This window comes from Arvicanthis niloticus, chromosome 3, assembly GCF_011762505.2.
Source record: "Arvicanthis niloticus isolate mArvNil1 chromosome 3, mArvNil1.pat.X, whole genome shotgun sequence".
NCBI lineage: Eukaryota > Metazoa > Chordata > Mammalia > Rodentia > Muridae > Arvicanthis > Arvicanthis niloticus.
This window is the reverse complement of record NC_047660.1, coordinates 65,448,698-65,470,102: the sequence shown is the minus strand read 5'-3', so window position 1 is coordinate 65,470,102 and position 21,405 is coordinate 65,448,698. Positions and strand designations below refer to the sequence as shown.

The 21,405-nt window shown below is 38.4% G+C and overlaps 1 long non-coding RNA gene across 2 annotated transcripts in view; it reads right to left on the bottom strand.

The window, feature by feature from the left end:
• The window catches only part of LOC143441725 (uncharacterized), a 34,628-nt gene extending 18,831 nt beyond the window's left edge, over positions 1–15,797 (bottom strand). For both annotated transcript variants that reach the window (XR_013109366.1, XR_013109365.1), the window contains exons 1-5: positions 15,602–15,797; positions 14,858–14,925; positions 8,691–8,799; positions 3,370–3,538; positions 1,898–2,029 (exon numbers count right to left, since the gene is read on the bottom strand). This is a non-coding gene — a long non-coding RNA (uncharacterized LOC143441725). The remainder of the gene's footprint in view (positions 1–1,897; positions 2,030–3,369; positions 3,539–8,690; positions 8,800–14,857; positions 14,926–15,601) is intronic.
• Positions 15,798–21,405: the final 5,608 nt, after the last annotated feature.

Sequence of the window (21,405 nt, the reverse complement as noted above, 5' to 3'; positions counted from 1 at the left end):
GCTGGCCCAGTAGGAAGATGAGACTCTAATGCTTAAATTATCCAAAGGTTTTATATATTTGGTAATGATCAATAACAAGATGCCCATACAATCAGAGGTGTAACCCAATACCCAACCTAGATTTACCAACTACCTTTGACTGCTACAGACAAGTGAACATTAGCCCCCATGCCCCCCCATTCTCCTCTCTCTCCTAGCTCCTCCTCTTCCTTCTCCTCCTCCTCTCTTTACTCCTCCCACCTTAGCTCCTCCTACAAAGTACTTCCAGTGAATGCTAATTTTTAAATTATTAATATATTTTATTAATTATATTAGAATCCCACATATGCATGTAATGAATTTGAAATATATTCATCCGCTATTCCTCTCCATATCTCATCTAGGATCCATTCCCTAGGTCCCTTCTCAAATTCATGTCCTCTTTTTGGTCATTACCTACTCTGTCTATTTGTGATTTGCACAGACTTATGACTATGAGGCCATCAACTGGAGCATGGTTGACCTATTAGGATCCACACCCTTAAAGAAAATTGACTCTCCCTTCTTTAGGAGCCATCAGTTATCAATAGCTCCTCAAGTAAGAGTAGGGGCTTGTCCTCCCATCTGGCCTCCATGATGAAATGCTATCTGACTTGATCTTGTGCAGTCAATCAACTCAGCTGCTCTGAGTTCATGAGAATGGTCGTCCTGTCATGTCCAAAAGGCACTGTCTCACTCTGGTCCTCCCTGACCTCTGACCCTTACAGTCTTTTTGTCCCCCACTTCTGTGTTGTTCTCTGAATTGGGGTAGGAAGTATGATATGTGTATCTCATTTGTAACTGAACACTCCATGGACACTTCTCTGCATTTAGACTAGTTGTTTCTGTATTAATCACTATTTCCTGTACCATACGTTTTTTGATGAGGACTAAAGCAGCATAGGTATTGAAATAAGTGTTTAGAAGCAGTTCTAAACATTATATCCAGTTAGTTAAGATAATAGTACTAAGTTCAATGACTTTTCTCTGCCAGCATCCTACATATTCTTTTCCAGTACTGTGAGAGCTAACCAGTGGGGAGAAAGCTTCCCAGTCAGTTAGTACCATCTGTATTTTCTCATGTTGTCTGACTAAACTCAGTGGTGTCTTTTCTATAATAGGATCCTGCTATTAAATTCTAGTAGGTAACCAAGAGTGCTGGCAAGATCCTATATTGTTTAGAGAGTCTCTGAGACAACTCTGGCAACCTGAGGGAGAGCATATCATTCCTGGCCCTGGCGTATTTATTAAAAGAGTTATGGTTTTAGTATGTTTTATTTATTTATTGACAATTTCACACAGGCATACAATGTATCTTGATCATATTTACTTCCAAATTTTTTCTTGTCACCCCAGATGTCCTCCTAATACACATCCTTCTGTGATGGTTTGAATTAGAATGTCTCTCTAGGCTCAGTGTTTGAATACATGGCCCCTAAGTAGTGGGACTGTTTAGGAAGGATTAGGGGATGTGTCCTTGTTGGAAGAGGCATGGCATTCAGGGCAGACTTTGAAGCCCAAGTCATTCTCAGCCTTTTCTGCCTCATACTTGTGGATCAAGATGTAAGCTCTCAGCTACAGCTCCAACACCATGCTTGCCAACCTGCTGCCATGCTCCCTGCCATGATGTCATTGACTCTAACAAACATTCTGAAACTGTAATCTCCAAATAAACTCTTTTATAAGTTGCCTAGGTCATGGTATCTTATCATAGTAATAAAAATGTCACTAAGACACCCTCCCATCTTCAAGGTCTTTCCATATTTTTTTTCTTTCTCTTTTCCCCTTGGTTTTTGTAACCCTTGAGTACAATTAATGCTGCCTGCTGGAATATCTAAATCTTATTGGCTTGATATCATGGAGATCTTATGCAGCTCACCTTAGCAGCAGTGAGTTCATAGCCACATCATGTCCAAAGACATTTCACAGTCTTCCTCTCCACCCTCTGGCTCCTATTTGTCCTTCTACCTTTTCAAAATGAGGCTTAGGAGTGTTGATATAGATGTTTCACCTACAGATAAAGAATCATAGTCACTTTTTCTCAGTGCTTTGACCAATTAGGAGTTACTATATTAACTTTACACCACTGGAAAAGTTTTTTTTTTGTTGTTTGTTTTTTTTTTTTGCCAAGGCACAAAAGTATATGCAAAACCATAAATATAGAGAAGTTAATTTGAAACACCCATTTAGCAAAACAATAGTAACTCCACCACAATCACTACTACCACCACCGCCCCGCTGCTATTGGATTTTGACCAAGTTTACAGTACAAAGTATGACTTCTTTCCTGTGGAGCAGACCTCAAGTTCAATCAGAAGGCAGTTGAAAACCCTGTAACTACCATGCCACTATTGTACCAGTAAATATATTTTCCCTGGTAGGTTGGTATTGTAGCATTCAGGCTTCATCACAGGACAATGCCATTGATGGTAGTTTCCACAAGTAGTCTGCCTAGCACCTTTGGCACTATGAAAGTGTGTTGTAACTAATTCTGGTAGAAAAGCAAAAGCAAATGCTATAGCCCATGGTTTGGGAGGATGCCTTCCATGACCAATATGGAAGTATCCTACCTTACCACTACAGTTTTCATTTAATAACCTATATCTTCTGGAGGAAGTATTGGAATGATTGGAATGATTGTCTACCCATGTATGGTACCTATGTTCAAACTACCTATTTTCATATATATAATTAGTGTCATAATTTCATTCTAGAAAGGTAATAAAATGCAAAAATCTTAGAGTAGAAAGAATTACTTGGCTTACTATTTCAGGTCAGTCTTTCCTATTAGTGTAGTCATAATGGCAGGATCTTGAGCGGCTAGCCATATCCACAGTCAAGAACAGAGAGACTGAGTGTATGCATGTTTAGTACTCACCTATCTTTCTTTATTCTTATGTAACCCAAAGCTCTAGACCAGGGAATGATGCTGCTCAGAAGTTGAGACTTCAACCATCAAGTAATATGTAATGAAAACAAGGCTCCCACAAACATGTACACAGGCCAACATGATCTACAGACTTTCATTTAGGGTCTTTTCCTAGGTTAGTGTGTATTATATAAAATTAACAATTTGAACTGTCACAACACCAACCCTGCTTAACCTGACGTCACTTTTAAATCATAACCTTTTCCCACTTATCCCACGTGTCTCACATTGCTGGGGATATATATATAATAAAACAATCTAATTCAAAAGTTCCCCAAATTCTTAAAAAGTCCAACACTTTGGAAGCCCAGAGTGTCTTAACTGTGAGCTTCTATAATCTAACAGCTTTGCTTTATAAAATTTGTGCATCTGTGTTTGTACCATATGTTCATAATTGGCATGTCCTCTTGATAGATTGTTACCTTAATCAATATGAAGTGGCCATCTTTATCTTTGCTCAATGGTTTTGAAGTTTGTTTAATCAAATACTAGAACAGCAACACCACTTGCTTCCTGGGTCCATTTGCTTGGAATACCTTTCTCCTCCTTTTGGTGTAAGGCAGTGTCTGTCTTTTGTAGTTGGGTGAATATCTTGGAGGCAAAAAAAAAGGAAAGTTCCTGGTTTTGTACACAATCTACTAGTCTGTGATTTTTTTTTTTTGATTAGTGAATTGAGACTACGAATATTTGGAATTATTATTAAAAGTTTTTGTATGGGCTTTTATATTTTCTGTCAAATTTTGTTTTTGTTTGATTGTTCGTTGGTTGGTTGTTTTTGTAAAGCCGTCTTAGTGTTACTGAATTCCTTTAGCCTGCTTTAGTCTATTTTTATCATGGGATAAAGTTTTACTTTTCTCTCAATTTTGACATGCAGCTTTGCTGGGTATAGTGGCCTGGTTCTGTAGCTGTTGTCTCTCAGAGCTTTAAATATATCTGTCCAGACCCTTCTGGCCTTTAAAGTTTCAGTTGAATGAACTGCTGGCATCCTGATGGTCCTGCATTTATATGTAACTTGGTGTTTTCTTCTGACTGTTTTCAACATGCTTTCTTTGTGTTGTGTATATGGTGTTTTAGTTATAATATGACAAGAAGAATCTTTCTTATCCTATCTGTTTGGAATCCTAAATGCCTCCTGGATCTAAACTGGAATTTTTTTCCTACCTCTGATATTTCATTTATTCTTCTAAAAACATGGACTGTGCCTTTGGAACTATATTCTTCTTCAGAGCCTACAGACTCTAAATTTTCTCCTTTCAGAGGGTCACCTATATCTTGCAGCTCCCACTGGTCCCTTTCTTTGTCTTTGTTGATGGCTCTGGTTTTTCCGCCTTGTCTTTGAGTCCACACAGTCCCTCTCCTGCCATTCTACTGCTGACACTTTCCAAGGTCTTTTGTTCAACAACCGCAGGTTTCTTTGGTTTCTTTTTTCCTAGCATTTCCGATTGGCTTTCTTCAGTATTGCTATCCTTTTATTGAACTCCTCTTTCAAATCTTACATTACCTTCTTTATTTCACTGATGTGTTTGTGTCTCTACCAGCAGCTTATTTTCTTCTTTGATTTCTTCCCACACACTTATTACAGAGTTCTGTCTGAGATTGCATCTGCCTCTGTCTGTCTTGCTGCCTTTACTGTGGGATTAGTGATTTTTATGTTATCTTGATTTTTCATCTTTCTTGTGTTACTGTGATGAGATTTACATATCTTATGTTCTTTCTTTGATTTGTTTACATCTTTTAAATAGTTATATTCTTTTAAAGTATTAGAAATGTTCATGTGGGACTTGGATATGGTAGATGTAAGTGTACATTTTAGAAAATAACTATAGATCTTAGAATGGAAGATGCTTGGTATACATTTTATATTTCTTGAGTACGACTGTACATGTGAGTACCACCTCTTTTTAACATTTACTTTACATACATATTATACTATCAATTAATGATAATGCCTCCTTTGTCTTCAATAACTGCTGGGCAGAAACAACCAAAATTAGTATAACATATACTTGTGTTTTAGTTAATAAATCGAGGAGTGAGAGGGAAGTGTGGCAGGTAAGTATAAAGATTAAGTATCCAACCAAATTTTTTAAAAAGAGAGATTATTAATATATTTAGAAGAGAAAAGCTAAGATATTGTTAGGGTTACCAGATTTTAGAAATTACTAAAGATACAGAAGGTTATGATTAAGAAGCTAAAGAGGAAAAAAAGAAGCTAAAGAGGAGAGAATGAAAATGAAAAGAAGAAATGGCATTGGGAAGAGATGAAATGGATGAGGATTAAGACTGTAGCAAGAATGCCTTACAGTAGTCTGGGTTAAGAAATATGATCAACAGTCTTAAACCTAACCGGCCAATTACAAACAAAAACAAAACCACCATGAGATGTATGTGCAAAAATGAAAATTCCATAATAGAAAGGCAATAAAAAGAATGTGTAAGAAGTGAAATGCCATGTCTGTCGTGTTGATTTGGAAGTTCTCAGATCTCTCTGGTTCCAGCAGGCTCCGTGTAGAGTTGTGTGAAGGAGGCCTGAGGGGCCAAGAGAGGTTCTGGTATAAGGATGGGATGTTGTAAGTCCTTTCCTGATAGCTTCCCTGGTAGCTATCCCTGATAGCACACCAGGTAGCTGCTTCTGGCCCTGCAGGGGGCACGAGGAACAGAAAACACTGAACTTTAAATATGTGGTCATTTCCCTTCCACTTTCTTTTCTTTCGGTGTTACATATATTTCATTTTTCTGTCCTTTCTCACCCCTTCCCTTTCCCACCTCTCTATGGTTTCTTAGAGGTCTAAAGCAAAGGAGAGATGGTCTATAAATGTCAGTCCACGTGTATTCTGTTAGCTGAAATAGGCTTTCTCTTCTACCAAATGGAACTACATTTTCCCACTCAACCTCTTCCGGGATTATTCTAAGTTATATTTTAAGATACATATGTCAAAATTTATAAAGAATTATACAAATTATGGTAAGGCTCATATAAAAATGAATCAAAATGGGGATGTTTTGAGATCTATTTCATACTATGGTATAATATTATTCTCAGGTGTTTGTTCTATTTAATACATAACTATGCCTATAAAGAAAGCAAAGACAGTTGTTTGATAAATTTACCAGGGCCATGGGCCAACTAATTAAATTCTAGTGCTTGTTAATATCCAAGAAATTTAAACTCATGTTCCCAAAATTGAGATCTAGCTTTTTACATTGTAGTGATCTCAATAACTATTAGATAAGCCAGGCATGGTGCATGCCTTTGATCTCAGCACATGAAAGCATTACTTAAATGAGTTATTTAATTTGAACTGGCTGGCAAGTGTCAGTCATAGATTTTCAGTCTAAATTTGCTTGACTATGCCAACAAATCAGTAAGGCAGACATTATCATTGCTTCATCAAAACTTTTAACTGTTAGAAGTGCTTTTGGAAACTTTCAGATCTGAAATGTTGTATCTTCAAAACTTGTCTACTCTGATGAGAATTGGCATCTGCAGAAGGGTTGACAGCACTCAGGGGAGGCTTGCCCAGCACACAGCTTTTACACCATTCCTCACTCTACCAGCTCTAGAGCTCTGGTGCAACTCAGAATGAAAAGCAAATGGTGCATGGGAGTCAAATGCCCTAACCACTTCTACTTCTAAGGAATTTGGTGTAATTGGAGTGAGGGGGATAATTATGTGTAATATTCAAGAAATAGGGGAATGACCCAGGGCCCATATTTGGCCCCACCCATTTTTACTTTTGTTCAATATACAAAGGGTTTTCTTTTTCTCTCTTTTTCCATGAATTTATTTATTTATTCACTTTACATTCTGATCACAGCCCTGCCTCTCTCCTCTCCTCCCAGATCCACATTTAAAGGGCTAATCTAATCTTCCTGCTTCCTTCCATCTTGGACAGCCATTTTCAGTAAAAGTATTGCATCTCCCATGTTTGCTTTATAGTTAGCTTAAATTTTTTTAATATACTAGCTTTAAAAATTGTCTCCTACAGGAGATGACATTTACTCTGAAAGTACAGAATGCAGATATTATGCCTTATTATATTTTTATCTCTATAACCTAGGGTAATGTCTGAGGATCCATTAAACAAACAAACAAGTGAGTTAGAAAGTCAAATTCTAGGAAATGCTTTTATGAGGCTGTAATGGTTTCTCTGAGCCCCAAGTTGGGATGTAGTATTTATGAAGTGGAAGAATCTTTGACAGACATGAATGATTTAGACCACCGTGTATATTGAGTTCTCTGTATCGGTTAATGCACTACAGATAACCTCAGAGAACACTAGAATGTGTTGATGTCACATTAAGGAATGAAAACAAAGCCATTTCCTCTAGGATTAATGTGGCCAAGAACAACCCCAAATTCAAATTTTCCACTTCTCTGTGTGTGTCTTCCATTATCAATAGTTTGTGGTTACTGATGTGAGTTATGCATATTCCTGTGTCTGTCCCTGGCAAAAAAACTTTGCTCTGTATTTATTGAATAGCAGAGAAAGCATGAGAAAGGGGTTAGGGATTATTTATAGAAATCTTTAACAGTTTTGCAATAATCCACTTTACTGAACCCTACTGACATTGAATAGCACTCAATACAACAAACAGACATTATGAACCTATATATCTACATACTGCTTCCAACATTTATGGTGGATATTTGTTTTAAGGTTGCTTAAGCCTTAAGTGTTATAAGCAACCTGGTAGCTCCTTTCAGAAAATGGCTGCAAAATGAAATGCATGCATACGTTGATCTGGGTCAGGGTTTTTTTTTTTTTAAGAGTGCATAAGTTAGGATTGAAGCTATGTATTAGTTTATTTTGTAAATGCTAGTTGCATGAGAAACCCAAAACTCAAAAAGGCTGGTAAAATAGGATAGCAGGTTAAACATAGTCTTAAATAATTTCAAGACAAAGCATTAACTTTTTGGGAAAGTCTGGAAACCTTCAGTTTCTTGAATGCATGAGGTATTTTCAGAAAATGTAGCACTATAGTTCATAAAACATCAATGCAATCAAGAGACAATAAAAGAATAGTGAAACATACAAAGGGGTTGCTCTGGGCCATTTAAAAACAAACAAGAGAAGATTTGTATCAAATTAAAATACCTAGAGATAAAACTAACAAAATGCTCAATGATGTGCTGGCGAGCATCTGGAAGATTTTAAAGACTGAGCAGCAGTTCATAAAAGACATAAGTAATCAAACAGTATCAATGAAACTGAATAAGCTTGACCTAGTATTGGCTCAGTTATCTCCCTATAGTATATGACATGGAGTGCACTGGAAATGAATATGGTTTGCCTTCCCCCAAGTCTTTTCAGTACCCAGATGTGGCTGATGGAAAGGTACAGTCCATAATGCTGACCCAGAGTTTGGAAGAACCATGGAATGAACTCTAATTGGCCAGCAGGCAATAGTATGGCCTTGGTTCTGCTTGGAACTGATCCAGTCTAAGCTGTACAGGCCAGTCCTGCCATGATTTTTGGTGGTAAACTCATATACAGCAATCTTAATACAGAGTCAGCACCTTAAAATGGTGAAGTCAAATGACTTACAGGAAGTGGCTAAGGATTGTAGAGGGCCAGATGGAGTGTGATTCTCCATCCATGCTGCCATAGCCAGCATTGCTCTTTTGACTGAACAATTAATAGAGATGACAAAATCTTTCACATTGCATTTGACCTTTCCAAAGTGTTAGCAAAGGTGTTTCTTTCCTACACTTAGCAACTCAAAATTAAATTGTACTTACTTGGAATGGATGATTATGGGCCTTCAGCAGTACTGCCCACTTTCTGTGAAAAGGTTTTGTTTACACAATAATAACCTTCAATAAATTGTCTTCTGATTTGTACACACATCTGGAAAGACAGCAAAGAAAGCTATTGAAGAGCATAAAGTAAGATACCTTGCATAAGTAAGAAAGGAGCTAGTAGGCTAGTGGGTGGAAATATCAGTGCCAGGGCTGATCTGAAACAGAAGGTCATTCTTCAGTGATGGGGTCCCAAGAAAGAGAGGACCAGGAGATTAGCAGATGAGAAAATAGAAAAGTTTGTGATGAGGATGTCTTTCACAAGCCACATCAAGTAAATTTAAGAAATACAGCATCTTATATACAATTCTTACTGGTGATATAGGATGAAGTCAACATAAAGTTAATTGAACACTGTTACTTGAGGGTAACACCAAACACCTCGAGGTCACCTAGAACACTGCAGCCTTGGGACTGATAAGTTCAGTTTCTTCAGAAGAAAAAGCCAAGCTCCCAGGAATGAAAACCTTAACTCAGTTGATGTTCTGCCTCCCCAACCTCCCCAAACCACAACCATTTCAGACCAGACCTTTCCAAATCTGCTCCTCGGAAAGCACACCGTACTAATTTCTTTGTTTTTTCCTCAGGGCCTCTGAGAAAGCCTTGGATCAGCCTGGTTCACAACACAAGGACATGCTACTTTTTTGTGAGTCACTGGCCATGGAGACCCTCAAGGCTCTACAAACCATAACGTCTCTTGTCACTGCTATTGGTTGCATTCCGAAACTAAATGATAAGTTGCTATTGCTAAAGATACCACTCATATTGGCTGTGGAATGTGGAAAAAAAATCAAGCTAAGACACAATTAGAAGCTTCCTCCCTGCAGGTTGGATCTCATAATGCCAGAAGGCATCATGCAAGCTGGCAGAGGCGAATTGTCACCAACATTTCTGCTCAGCTACAGACTCTAGATGCTGCATTTCCAACATACTACGCAAGGCACACTCATTGGTACAATAACAGCATGACTATTATAGATGCAACCAACTCTTTTTCTGTTAAATTTAAGGCCTGCACCACATGAAGAAATTAATGTCTGGTACTGTAAGCCAGAGCAATAATCTGTGACTGGGGAAATGATAGTCCTCGGTAGGTAAACAAATGTTTTTGTTCTGTTGAATTGATGTGCTGTGCTTATCAAACTGCCTTCTAAACATTTGTACTTATGCCCATAGACTGTTGCTATCAGCTTCAGTCAGACGTGGAAACAAACATTTTGCAAAGGGTAGTTTACCTTACAGACCCTTAACTTTAGCTGACTCTCCTGTGACTCCTATGACTGTTGCTAAGTCATAGTGATCCAATCAATAATCATAGATGGACTTCAATATCACTCTCTCCACGGCTCAAGGAGCATTGCAGAAAAGATGACAAAAAGAATTCAAAAAGGAACTGAAGAGGTGGTGGGTCATTGGAAAAAAAAAAACATTAGCTTTTCTTTCAGAAGGTTGAAGTTCAATTTCTGGTACCCATGACTGTCTACTCTGAATTTGATAAGAATATAATTCTAAGCACTGGTATTTGTTGTGGTCTTTGTTGGGTGGGAGTTTTGTTCCTTGGTTTCTATTTCCTCTGGTTCTTAGGAGAGTGTGGTGACTGTGTATTACTCAGTAAGAAATTCTTCTGGTATTCTCACAGGTGTAGTCATTGGGGAGTCCGAGTAAAATGTGTTTCTATGTATTGGGAGCTGACACTTAGGAATGTTGGCTCTACTAAGGAAGCGGTGGTGCAGTCAGTACAACTCAGAAAACTCAATCATCCTTACAGCCCATATCAAATCAAGTTTGTTTGGGATTATTATAATGCCTGTGGAACAATGTCAAATCTAGAGTACAGTGACTGAACAGCAAGATTCTGTATCTGCTAACCAACAATAGAGTGTTTCTAGTTTTTGCTATTCTGAAAAACTTTATGTCTGAGTTTTAACTGCTAGGTCACATAACCTAATATATAAACCGTGAGATGTATCCACTTAGCTCTGCTTATTCTGTAGTCACACAGAGTTGAGAATATTAAAGCAGAACAAAAACCCATTAGGGAGAATCACAGGTACCTTGCTATAAAAGCTTTCTGGTATGAAGCATAACATTAAAGAGACATGTGTCTACCACCACTAGAACAGAGCCATCCACTCTGATAAAGTAGGACATTGTTCAAAGGGTATTTTTGGTGTGGATAGCTAATTTATTGAAGACATGCCCTATATACACAAAGAAAGAGCAAAGAGAGAAGAAAAGTATCCTTGATTTCTTCTAAACCTTCATCATGGCTCTTCTTACATATTTTAGAATCATCTTAATGTACAGCACCTCAATAAAGCCACTTTAAACAAGGTGCCAAGTAGGCTGAGACATCATTTGTTAACAGCCACTCTCCAGTCCAAGTACATGCTTTCTTTTTATTCCCTATGCCTTTATTTGGCCACAGTAGTAGCTTTGAGCAATGCAATGAGTAGTTGGGGAGTATCCATCAAAGCAAAATATCTGCAAGCCAGAAGCAGAGTCTCAGAAATCAGGACTTAACCAACCCAAAATTAATATAAAAAAAAAACAATAAATCAAACCTTGTTCCTAAGATCTTGCTGATGTTACACTGAGCAATTCTGCAGGTAGCTGACATACCAAGTCATGTTATTGTTTGTTTGTTTGTTTGTTTGTTTAATGGCTTTCAGATACTGCTTCTCAACTTCCTGGTTCTTATCAGATCCAGACTTCCACTTTCTTTCTACTGATTAGTTGGGATAGTTTCTTAATTTTGTCGCCTACCTCTTCATTCATACCTCTCACCATCACTCAGACTCTATCTACAGCACACATTTAACTTGACTACTTGTCTCAAGACCTCCCATAGCTCTCTGCTGTGCAAATGAACACATCTCCAGTACTAGTTCCTGTGGTTTTTCATCCTCATCCCCATTTTTACTGCATGGCTGCAGGCAAATGAGCCCAGTCCAGCATCTTTTTTTTTTTTTTTTTTTTTTTTTGGTACGTCATTCTTCATAAACTTGAAAAGCATGACTCATTAATGAAACCTCTACAAATGCCACATCCTCTCAGAAAGCCTTTCCCCAATCTAAATGATATTACCAAATTATGAAATTACATTTACAAATCAAAATTATAGGTACTTGCCCTTTTCTTCTTTCAGCATTTTCAGGGCAGTTTTACATTAGCACATTTCATCAAATTATGCCCTTTTCTGCCTCTTATATCCTTATTAAACCAAGTTCCTCAGGGATAGAGGACATTTCTGGTTCATCTGGTTAAACTCAGCTCTTAATGCCATCTCTGTCATATAAGTAAGAAGCACTTATACCTAATCCCCCATGCATCTTGACAGGAGACCCTGGTTCAATGAGAGCAGGTTTGTGCTAGAAACGTTGAACTTCAAGGGTGCTTGAACGTGTCTCTGGTTCATTATATCTCTCAAGTCAACCCATCATTGTGCTTTCCTCTTGCTCTTCTGTATTCTATCCCCTTGGTAAGTTGTGATAAGGTTTTTTCTTCTGGGTGACTATGTTAGAAGATTTGAGTATTTTTAAATGTCATTCTAGATTCCCATTCGATATAATGACTATGATGTCATTATAGTGTTGAAGAAAGTTATTCTTATCTCCTTAAAGTTATATCAGTTAGTCCACTGAAAAGAAATCTACATTGTTCTCTAAATAGCATGAGTTATGAGGTGTCTCAAAGAATTACCCAACAGCCTGTGATCCCTGAGAATCTCTTAACATTCTTGTCATCATTAATCAACCCATTGTTTTCATCTTGTTTGAGGAATCTCAATTATGGTACACCTGACACAGAACAAAAATATAAAAAGAAAATACATTTGCACTACTATTGTCATTTGAGATACTAACAGTTAGTCATGTGGCCATCACCCATCACCTTACTGATGTTTGTGAGCAGATATAGCCTCATTCTACACCCTACCACAAGCATGCCCTCAAGTCCCTGCACTAATCACATGCATGAACACCTACATACATTTACTTAGTATTTGGTAACTCTGAATTTGATGTTTCCTAATAATTTTCAGAGTTACATAGATGAAAAAACAGAATCCTTCCCTTGGGGTACTTACCAGAACACCAATGAATATATTAAAATGTGATGTGGTCAGGGCTTTGTTCCATGTAAAACAAGACCTAGTGTCAGAGCACTACAGTATGGTACTTGCCAACTCTTCTTAATAAATAACACACAGAGAAACACTGTTCTTTAATTTAGTAAAAACAGCTGCATAACAAATTATTAACTCATGCCCCCTGATCTGAAAACCTGTAGCTTGTGCACACACACACACACACACACACACACACACACAGAGAGAGAGAGAGAGAGAGAGAGAGAGAGAGAGAGAGACAGAGAGAGAGAGAGAGAGACAGAGAGACAGAGAGACAGACAGAGACAGAGATGGAGAGACAGAGACAGAGGTTCAAGCATTATTCAGTAACATGCTTCTAGAGGAAATAAAACATGATAAAGTAATATTTCCATTACCTTCTATTTTTCTACTCTTCTGGCTTAAAATGATGCACTTTAAAAAGAGATAGTTTCTCTTTCTTTAGGTCACTAGATTCTACATAAATATTGATGATGAGCTACACCAAATGAAACTTAGGAATCAGAAGCACTCAAAAACAAATCACTTTCCTATCTCTCCACTGGAGGGTAGCATTTCAAAAGGCAAAAATTTCTCAAATTTCTCAAAGCAGAGTCTGGGGCTAGAGGGGCAGGGGTGGGGGAATCGGAGGGCAGAGGGTGAGAGCTAAGTTAGTCCCTGGTTGCCTCACATAGGGTTTCTACATCTTTCTAGAGATCAAAGTGCTAGGAACACGTGTTCCAACCCAGAAAAGTCTTTTGCAAGAGAACTCTAGATCCAGTGACCTCGGCCACCTGTGACAGGAAGAAAAGATGCTTCTGAAACTCTCTGTGTTGCTCCTTTGGAATCAAGTGGCTGGTAAGTTCAGGAGATTTTCAGTTACTCATAAAGAAAAAGACAGTCTCTGGAGTTAAGACCTAAGTTTGAAGGAAGGAGGGAAGAGTAGATTGATAAATGAATAATGGAAAGAAAACTCACACCAACTTTAAAAGGATTACCTAAATCACTTGTGCCTTCATATTTTTCATAAATTAATATGTATGCTCTTCACAATGTGGGATTAACTGTCTTCCATAAAGCCTGCATGAGTAAACATCCATAATCCTTCTACCCTCCCCCATGTACTCCCTGGTCCTAAATAGTCGCCATTAGACTTTTAGGCCCATAATTTCTTTTTAAGTTTATACAAACGAGCAAGAGCATTTTAATTTGACTCTTTTGTGTCCTGCTTTGTTTTGAAACAGGTGTGGGAACCCAACAGCTGGAGCAGAGTCCTCAGTTTCTGAGTATCCAGGAGGGGCAAGATTTCACCACATACTGCAACTCCTCAAGCACTTTTCCCCAATTTTACTGGTACCAACAGGTCCCCGGGGAAGGTCCTGTCCTCCTGATGACATTAGTCAGGGGTGGAGAAGTAAAGAAGCAAAAGAGGATAACTGCTAAGTTTGGTGAAGCAAGAAAGAGCAGCTCCCTATCCATCTTCAGAGCCCAGCCTGAAGATGCAGGCACCTACTTCTGTGCAGGAACACACTGCTCTTGTGGCCTCTGCTACCCGCCCCAAAACCCTGCAGCTGCAGACTCTTACCATACTGCTTTCACGAACCCCTAGTTCCTTCTTTCCAGCTATGGGCATGAACAATGATGACATCCTAACCCCTCCTTGCCTAGTGGAGCCATTTTTGCTGCCTTTCTAGAAAAACATGGACCACAAACATCCCTTCTTCTATAAGATGAGGCTGTGCATGTGGCCGCCTCTTAAAAATCAATAACAATGTCAGCCAACAGTCACCCAGGGCCTATAGGCCATGTTGAAGGTCAATATGAGGGACCAATGAAAGTTATCAAACAGAAAGTTCCATGATACAAAAACCTAATACCTTATTCCACACTGTCTTATAGCGTGGGCTTGCCTATAGATAGATTCTAACCAATGATGGGATCACAGATCTCAGAATTGCCCACATGTATTTCTGATTAATGAATTGTGTTCACAGACCTGTTTTCCATGGTGATCTCACTTGTGGTAAAAGCCTAAAGTTCCATCCTCTCCATCCTCTTTTCCTTCTGCAACACAGTAGTAAGAGGCATGCCATAAGGTCAAGTGCAAGTGTAACTATTGACTGCAGCTCCACCTCAACAGATGAATCTGAGCATAGAACCATTGGGCCATTAAATCACTTGCTACTGTAACCAAACAAGATCCCAATTACTGTAAGACAGATGCTTTGCAGTTTCTCTTTACATGTGAAAGTGCAGTGGGAAGTGCAAGACATTGTGCTGTTTTGTGAAAAGAGACTTTTTAATGGATGTTACATATTTCTCAAACCATTGATATTCTTATAACGAAAAAGCCTTTCATTAGCAGGGCCTCCTTTTTTAAAAGGCCACATCAATTTCCTACAATTATGGAAGACCCTGGAATCCAGTTTCCTCTAAGTCTTGTAATTAAGCCACTATGAATATATTCCTCCCACTCTCCTCCTAGTCCTTTATCCCACCTCCCCTCCCCCTACATCCCCTCCATTGCTCTTCAGAAAATGGAAGGCCTCCCATGGATATGAATTATAGAATATCAAGTTGCAACAAGACTAGGCACATCCTCATTCTCTCCTAATGAGGCTAGATGAGACAGCCAAGTAGGAGGAAAGGGTCCTAACATCAGGCAATAGAGTCAGAGACAGCCCCTGCTTCCACTGTTAGAAATCCCACATGAAGACCAAGCTACACAACTATAACATACGTGCAGAGGGACTAGATCAGTCCCATGCCAGCTGGCTTCCTGGTTAGCAGTTCAGGCTCTGTGAGCCCCCCTGTTGATTTGGATTAGTTGACTCTGGATTAATTAGTTTTCTTGTGGTGCCCTTGATCCCTCTGGCTCCTATAATCCTTCCTCCCTGATTTCTGCAGGTTTCACCAAGCTCTGCCTGATGTTTGGCTGTGGATCTCTGCATTTGTTTCCATCAGTTGCTAGGCGAAGCCTCTCTGTTGACAGTTATGCTGGAGTCCTGTCTGCAAGTATAGCAGAATACCATTAATGGTGTCAGGGATGGGCTCCCTCTCATGGCCTGGGTCCAAGCTGGGCCAGTCATTGGTTGCCTGTTCCTTCAATTTCTGCTCTCTCTTTTAACCCTGCACATCTTGTAGGCTGAATAAATTGTGGGTCACGGGTTTTGTGGCTGGGTTGGTGTCCTAGTTCCTGCATTAGAAGTCTTGCCTGGTTACAGGAGATGGCAGGTTCAGGTTCCATATCCCTCATTGCTAGGAGTCTTACCTAGGGTCACACTCATAGATTCCTGAGAGTTTTCATTGCCCTAGGTTTCTAGCTCCTCCCAGATATTCCCGCCCAGCCCCAGCCCCATCACTGCCATTCCAGCTGTCAATCTAAGTACTCTCCCCCTCTGTCCTCCCCTCACCTGATCCCTTCTGTTCTCATCCCCACTCCAACCCTGTCTCATTCTTACATTACAATTCTAAAAGTTACTTCCCATGGTTTATAATCTAACATTATTGCAGTAGCCCACTCTAAAATCAACTCTTGAAAGATTTGGTGCATGGCTTACCTTCATCATAAGTTTAAGGGAAAATATAAATTTGTAAATAAAAAGACAGTGACTGAAGAGATGGCTTCATGGTTAAAAGCAATTGCTGCTATTGCAAGGGATCCAAGTTTGTCTCAACATTGAGTTGCTCACAACTTCCTGAAACTCCAACTACAGAGAATGTAAGAGCCACTCCTAGCTCCTCAGGTACCAAAATAAAGGCACACACACACACACAGAGAGAGAGAGAGAGAGAGAGAGAGAGAGAGAGAGAGAGAGAGAGAGAGAGAGAGAGAGAGAGAGAGAGTAAGCTAGGACTGATGTTAAGAGGTCTTTTAAAAAAATTTAAAAAACAACTTTAGTCCTCCCTGATACAAGGAACGTGATGCTGTCCCTTTTCTTCTCCTTCAGCCCTAGATTTAGAAACTTACTGTGAATTCCCTCTGTGTTAACTCCTTTGAGGTATACATAAATCTTTTTTAAAAGAAATAAGATCCTTGCCAGTTTTATTAACCTACAGCTGTCTTTCTCAAGGTTCCGGGAGCCATAACTGTGAAATGCAGTGCCTCCTCTGGAAGCTCTTATGTGCAGGGAAGTAGCTAACCTTGAGGTACTTTCTCCAAGTGTAAGACTGATTTCCTGTCATAAAGGTAAGCCTTATTTTTCCTTCAGAAAAGTGGCATTCAGACCATAGCTATCTTTGATCATGTGCTAAACTAAGGCTGGGTCAAGCATGCTATTCAGCCTGCCTATTTGAAAACTCATTTGTTTGTCTTGAAGAATCATGTGTATTTTGGTCCACCTAGCTATATATAAGAAAGAGATGTCTTTCAATCTTCACTACGCTTTTAACAGATTGCCTGGGATATTCACACATTCTGACTTATTGCTTATTAAATTATAAAACTGTTTCCATTTTCTTATACCTTTTTGGAGAAGTGTTCTTAGCTACAAAAGACTTGATTACATTTTCCAAATAAGACTTCTCATCTTCTTTTTATAACCACCGAGCCTACAAGTCTGTCTCCATGAAAAGCAATGCAAACACTGGAAAAAAAAAACAAACACTGAAGGACGTTTGCAGTATACTGAGTACGTAATGTGGGAATGCTTTTTCCTCACAAGATCTGTTGTGAAAGGTAAATGTAAATGTTTAACTTAGGGCAGGCACATTGTGAGGATTAACAACACTTTGTGAATTGCTTACCATTACCACAACTTTCATAAGACACACTCAAAGTTTCATTTGTATCCTGCATGTATTCTACACAGACAGTATATAACTGATGCAGTTTCTTCTTCTAAGGAACTCACTCATGTCAGCTGGTTTCCATAGCCACCATTCCCTAGAGGCCAAAATCCTCTGGTTAACAATCTCCATTTGAAGGAGCAATGAAACTCCTCAAGCACCTGTGCCTTCCTGAAACTACACTGTGGATTCTATGGATTCCGGGATCAGACACAAATTTCTGGGATATGCAACAGCCCTGTCCTGTCCAGAAAACAGGTGTGTGGGTTCATTTCTGGGTCTTCAATTCTATTTCATTGATCTACCTGTCTATCTCTGTACCAATACCACATGGTATTTTATCACTATTGCTCTGTAGTACAGCTTGATGTCAGGGATGGTGATTCCCCCGGAAGTTATTGTATTGGTTATTTTATTGTTTAGAATTGCTATCCTGGGTTTTTTGTTACTTCAGATCAAGTTGAGAATTGCTCTTTCTATCTCTGTGAACAATTGTGTTGGAATTTCGATGGGGTTGCACTGAATCTGTAGGTTGCTTTTGGTAAAATGGCCCCTTTTACTATGTTAATCCTGCCAATTCATGAACGTGGGAGATCTTTCCATCTTGTGAGAGTTTCAATTTCTTTCTTCCAAGACTTGAAGTTCTTGTCATACAGATATTTCATTTGCTTAGAGTCACACCAAGATATTTTATGTTATTTGTGACTATTTTGAAGGGTGTCGTTTCTCTAATTTCTTTCTCATCCCTTTTATCCTTTGAGTAGAGGAAGGCTATTGATTTGTTTGAGTTAATTTTCTATCCAGCCACTTTGCTGAAGTTGTTTATCAGTTATAGGAGTTCTTTGGTAGAATTTTTGGGGTTGCTTATGTATACTTTCATATCATCTGCAAATAGTGATATTTTTACTTCTTCCTTTCCTATTTGCATCTTTTTGACCTCCTTTTGTTGTCTAATTGCTCTAGCTAGTACTTCAAGTGTTATATTGAAAAAATTGGGTGAGAGTGGGCATCCTTGTCTTGTCTCTGAATTTAGTAGGATTGCTTCAAGTTTTTTTCTATTTAATTTGATGTTGGCTGTTGGTTTTCTGTATATTACTTTTATTATGTTTAAGCATATGCTTTGAATTCCTCATCTTTCCAAGACGTGTAACATGAAGGAGTATTATATTTTGTCAAAGGCTTTTTCATCAACTAATGAGATGAGCATATGATTTTTTTCTTTGAGTTTGTTCATATAATGGGTTATGTTGATGGATTTCCTTATATTGAACCATCCCTAGGATGAAGCCTGCTTGATTGTGGTGAATGATCTTTTTGATGTGTATTTGGATTCAGTTTGGGAGAACTTTATTGAGTATATTTACATTGATATTTATAAGCAAAATTGGTCTGAAGTTCTCTTTCTTTGTTGGGTCTTTATGTGCTTTAGGTATCAGCATAACTGTGGCTTCATAGAATGAATCAGGTAGTGTTCCTTCTGTTTTTATTTTGTGGAATAGATTGAGAAGTCTCCGTATTAGGTCTTCTTTGAAGGTCTGATAGAATTCTGTGCCAAAAACGTCTGGCCCTGGGCTTGCTTTTTTTTTTTTTTTTTTTTTTTTTTTTTTATTGGGGAACTTGTAATGATGCTTTTATTTCTTTAGGGGTTATAGGACTGTTTAGTTTATCTGGTCCTGACTTAACTTTTGTGCCTGGTATCTTTCTAGAAAATTGTCCATTTCATCTATATTTTTCAGTTTTGTTGAGTATAGGCTTTTGTAGTGGGACCTAATGATTATTTTTTTTAATTTCCTCAGTTTCTGTTATGTCTCCCTTTTTATTTCCAGTTTGATTAATGTGGATACAGTCTCTGTGCCCTTTAGTTAGTTTGGCTGAGGGGTTATCTTGTTGCTTTTCTCAAAGAATAAGCTTTGGTTTTGTTGAGTCTTTATATTGTTCTCTTTGTTTCTAACTGGACTCTTCTGGATACAAATTCCTTGTGAGTTAAGAACATCCCTTGTGGAAGCTAGTAGGGACATCTTTGCCTGAATTGGGAGAGGGGTACCACACAGGAGAGAGGGAAGCAGTGAAGGAAGAAAACACCCAACTGCTTGGGCTGGTGTGCCTTGTATTGTAAGTGGAGAAACTAAAGAAAATTTCTCTAAGACTGCCAATGGGCAGCAACAGCTTTTCCAATAACCCCCACTGGTGTCTGCTCCCTGAGAAATTCCCATGAACTCGGATCACACTTCAGCAGCTAGAGGTACTTCATTGCTTCATCAGTTGGTAGAGAATTCCTTCTCTGACCCTTCAACTGCCCCTCAGTTTTTACTTCCCTTAGTCCTTTCAAAAGTGCATAAGCACAAAATCTTGTAATGAAGCCTCTCCCCAAGGGCATTCTGCTCTGTCAGTTGCTCTAAGACTGATGCACTAGGCAAACGCAAGTGATTACGATAGGGCACCTTTGTCTTAAGAAATGTGTGCAGAGGAGTCTATGGGATGAAAACAGCAGCAGGGATGAACAGCTCTTCAAAGACTTCAGTTAACAATAGAAATAATAGAGAAAAGAAGGCCTTTTGTGTCTGAAATAATGGATTTGAGAAGATAAATGTATCACCATGTGCAATCTAGGAATAACATACTTTTAGCAAAAACTCTCATTTGGAAAAAGTACTTTGAATATAATTTTAAAATATGAACACAATCCCGGGTTGTTATAATAAAGGTATTAAAGGATAAACTCTCACGCTCCAAAAATTCCTGGCAGGATTACCAAGCAGTCTTTATTAGGAGGCAAGAATTCATTACACATACGCATCTTTACACACACACACACACACACACACACACACACACACACACACACACACACCGGCAGTACAGTCTATACAAATAAAACTTTAGAAATACTCTTCTAATAACTCATCTCCAACTCAAACAACTTTCCTAATGGAGATGGTTGGATCTCCCGTGGTCAGTGACTCTACATGAAGAGTGTCAAAATATAAAATAAACAAGATTGAGGCCCTGGCCTTCGGCAGATATTATTTCTATAGGAACACAACCACCAACATGATCTCAGCAAGCTTCATGCTGAATGAAGAGCTCAGCCTTCTGTATACTTCATAAGTCTATCTTGGGAATAATTCCACCTCCAAAAGAGAAGACTCCTGATCTAGTGTGGTAGTGCAGCACCAGCTCAACAAGAATGAAAGTTCTTTTTCATCCTAGTAGTTCTGTGATGCTTTTGCATCATTTTAAGAACATAGTCCACAGTATAAAGAACTCCCTACTACTGCCACCTTCCTAAACCAATTCCTTACTGCATTATAAATACTTACTTATATACTCATAGATGAGAGTGGTCTCACCTATCATCAAAGAAGCATCTTTTTGCAGCACACAGTGGCTATTACAGAAAAACAACTAGTCAAAATACAGAGACCAACTGACCATACAATATCCACTCCCAACTGAGGTATAAATACATATTTTAAATATATATAAGCTTGTATAAATATATATTATATATAATTATGCATATAATTATATATAATTATGCATATAATTATATATATATAATTAAATTGTATATATGTAAAATTTCTGAAATTATATATAAATATATATAATATATATTTTATATATTATTATATAATTATTATATATATAATTTATATATATAATAAGGCTCAGCAAATATCATAGGAAAGGGAGTGAAAATATTGTGAAAGACAGAGTCTGTGGTGGGATTGTGCTTTCAAGCTATGACAGGAA